The following is a 3,343-nucleotide window of genomic DNA, read 5'->3' on the forward strand; positions in this document are numbered from 1 at the left end:
TTGTTTATTATGTGTGAATAAACAAATAAAAAATACTACTAACTTTAAAAAAAACGAAAGCTTCTCATTAACATACTTGTAATAAACGAAATATAAACGAAAAGAATGAAACGATAAACCAACATTTTTTGCAACTGTAGAACATATTGTTACATGTATTTGTCAATTTCATTTCCTACTTCGTAGCATCATCTATGAACGCACAATCTATTTACATGACAACAAGAAGCAGCGGCGTTATCGATAAAAATTCAAGGTTTATATTGTTATTGCGCTTGCCGTGAAATTTTACATGTCATTCAAGTATGAGAAGTATATGAATTTTACAAAATTTCGAATAATGAGTGATATGTATTTATGTGGTATCTCATAAAAATCTTATATTCTCATATCTCTTATTTCAAGTACCTTGTGTAATTAATATTATGTATGTATATTTTATAACATAATTACAGTTGTCTACGGCCATACCTAGGCGAAAACACCAGTTCCCGTCCGATCACTGAAGTTAAGCGTCTGAGGGCCTCGTTAGTACTATGGTTGGAGACAACATGGGAATCCGGGGTGCTGTAGGCTACTCTTTTTGTTGTTCTCTTTGTCTTTGTTCCGGTTTTCTTTTGCTTTTTTTATATCGTTTCATAAATTGAATTGGGATGTCTTCAGAATCCTGGAATTTCCTCATATTTTCCAACGATGGAAATGACAACACTGTATTGGAGGGTTACAATAATGTTCAATTTCTTATTTATTGCTCTCTTTTCTTTAATGCTTATAGAAGTGAACTACCAAAGATTGATTGTTTGATTTACGAGAAGAGAGTAGAGCGAAATTGTGAAGTTGATTTCTTTCGTTCAAGCTTTTCTTTTCTTCCATAATGCGCGTGTTTTAGAGGATAAACAAAGCTTTCTAGGTCCTTTGAGTATCAGTACAAAAAGGAAGATCTACTCTTTCTTACACTATTTAAGAGCGTATATCTATCTATATACCCATTTAGACACTATTCCTAGCTTATTAATTCACTCGGAAAATTAGAAAAGTAAGTAGAACAGGGCCAATATGGTGATTTTCGGTTCTATTATCAATACATCAACTAACTCGTACTTGGACCCATCCAAAGTTGAGGAGTCGAGCGGATTTCTGACTTTAACCCATTTGCGGGAAGAAACAAGTACGAATGGATAACGGATTTATTGCCTCTTCTGAATCCAGGGTTCCCTAGTATTGGAAGCATTTGTCAATATGACGAATAAAACAGAGTTAAAGGAACCTTATATTTATTATAAGCGAGCACCCTTATTGAAACCTTACAGACTTTCATGGTCTGAAAAATACACCTTGCTCATTGGTTTAGCTTACTATTGAAAATTTGAGCTACATCTTTTACCTCTATTTATTTTTGATTCCTAATGCTTCTTTTTATTATATATACATACAAGCTTAATTGCAATAGTTATCAAAACTGAAAATAAAGGAAATCGAATCTCACAGTAAATGATGTTAACTTACTATTAATTTCGATAAATAAATATAAGTATCTTTTATATATATATATAGTTTTAGTGGACTTTTGAATTATTTAAGTCAACCGTTTCAAGTTGTATAAGCATATTCAGAAACAGGCAATGTTTATTTTTAAAATAAGTAGCAAACCCTACCAAACAATGAAACAGAAAACAGAAAACGCCATGAAAAAAATAAGTGTATACTAATGATATATATAGAAAGAATAACTGCAAAATCAAACCACCATTTTGCTATTTAACTCACATCTGTCAGCACCTTTTGACTCTACTCATATTCTTAGGAAATACTATGATAAATTCGTCTTATAGCTGCATACATTGACCTTGAGATGCCCTATATACTTCGGTCTTGACGATAGTATACATCATTAATACCTTTAAGAGATAAACGGTACATGAAATCTTTCCGGCTGACTGATATTACAAACGAGTACTTTTCTAAGATTTTCAATGTTATCATAATACTTTATAATTTTTTTCGTTTTCGCAGAAAATGAAAGAGAAAGAAAAAATATTTCCGTTGCGGGGAGTCGAACCCCGGCCGCGTCGGTGAAAGCGACGAATCCTAGCCGTTGGACCACAACGGATAGCTGTTAGACAGCACATTTAGAGCTATTTATAGCTAAAATTAATACTACTTGTGGCTATCATAGTCCACGCAAATTAAAATCAGTTTATGTAAAAAATAGAATTTCGCAATTAAGCATAAAATCATCAATAAAAACCCATTTTCTAGGATTTTGTGACTCAAAAGTAAGAAACCCCATAATATCATATACTCGAAAGGAAAAAATAAGAAAAAATCAAGTTAATAGTTAACTTCAGGATCGAAATTGTAGAGAAAAAGGGAAAAAACCTCGTTTCTTTTTCGATTTTATTGTTTTAAAGGGTAATTCAACATTTTATCCATAAACATGGATTCAGATATTAACCAAGTCATAGCAGTAGTTATAGCCTCTGGCGGATTAGTTTTTTTTTTACTTTTTTTTTTACACGTTTCACACGTTAGCTATTGAAATATCGCCAGATCTTACAAGATATCTGTGTATCAATCTGCATTGACGCTTATCATTTATTTTTAAATTCTGTAGAGACTCTATAATATATCTTTCTTTTTCCCTCTTCTGTTTTCCGCCTTCGTAATTATTCGTTTTAACTATCTTGACTCCGGATAGTCTTCAAAATGATGCTGGGATGTACTAAGACATCGTTCTCATTAGGGTTCTTCTAACCGCAAATAGAAAGAGTCCATCGAAAATTACGCAATTTACTTTACTACATGATAGATAAGACGACAAATAAAACTTTACAAGGATGGTCGCATGATGTAGTTGGTTATCATGTCGATCTAATAAGTCGAATGTCGCCAGTTCGAGCCTGGCTGTGACCATGATTTTTTTTCACTTTTGTTTTCTTTTTTTTCCCTCATCAAAAATTTGACGTTTTCTTACGTTTATTAATAGTTTTATTTTGGTTTTTTCTTTCTTTTCTTTAACTATATTTTATTTTTATTCATTGGGGATCTCATCCATACTGCAGCTTTTACGTAGATTCCTATTTCCTGTTATAATGGTGTTTTTTTTTTTTTATACTTTCTAATTTATGCTATTCTAATCTATTCTATTCTTTTTCGTTTTCTTTAATTATTAGTCAAATAAAAAAAAATATGAAAAAAAAAAGTGAAAAAAAGAAAATGAAAGAGTGAAGAGGAAAAGAAAAAAATTGGACAAGCCAGAACTCGAATCTGGGACCTCTTCCATGCTAAGGAAGCGTGATAACCATCTACACCACATGCCCTTTCTGATGTCTTCTTTCCCAAA

General features: G+C 31.9%; 4 non-coding genes across 4 annotated transcripts; 2 read left to right on the top strand and 2 right to left on the bottom strand.

Moving 5' to 3' along the window:
• Positions 1–461: 461 nt before the first annotated feature.
• Positions 462–576, top strand: SPOG_16285. The gene has a single exon (XR_001203102.1). It is a non-coding gene; the product is annotated as a 5S ribosomal RNA (ribosomal RNA).
• Positions 577–2,038: 1,462 nt separating this feature from the next.
• Positions 2,039–2,110, bottom strand: SPOG_16286. Its single transcript has one exon. It is a non-coding gene; the product is annotated as a tRNA-Glu (tRNA).
• A 729-nt stretch (positions 2,111–2,839) lies between these two features.
• On the top strand, positions 2,840–2,913 carry SPOG_16287. The gene has a single exon. It is a non-coding gene; the product is annotated as a tRNA-Ile (tRNA).
• A 333-nt stretch (positions 2,914–3,246) lies between these two features.
• Positions 3,247–3,320, bottom strand: SPOG_16288. The gene has a single exon. It is a non-coding gene; the product is annotated as a tRNA-Ala (tRNA).
• Positions 3,321–3,343: the final 23 nt, after the last annotated feature.

The sequence above is a fragment of the Schizosaccharomyces cryophilus genome, assembly GCF_000004155.1.
Source record: "Schizosaccharomyces cryophilus OY26 unplaced genomic scaffold supercont4.4, whole genome shotgun sequence".
Classification (NCBI taxonomy): domain Eukaryota; kingdom Fungi; phylum Ascomycota; class Schizosaccharomycetes; order Schizosaccharomycetales; family Schizosaccharomycetaceae; genus Schizosaccharomyces; species Schizosaccharomyces cryophilus.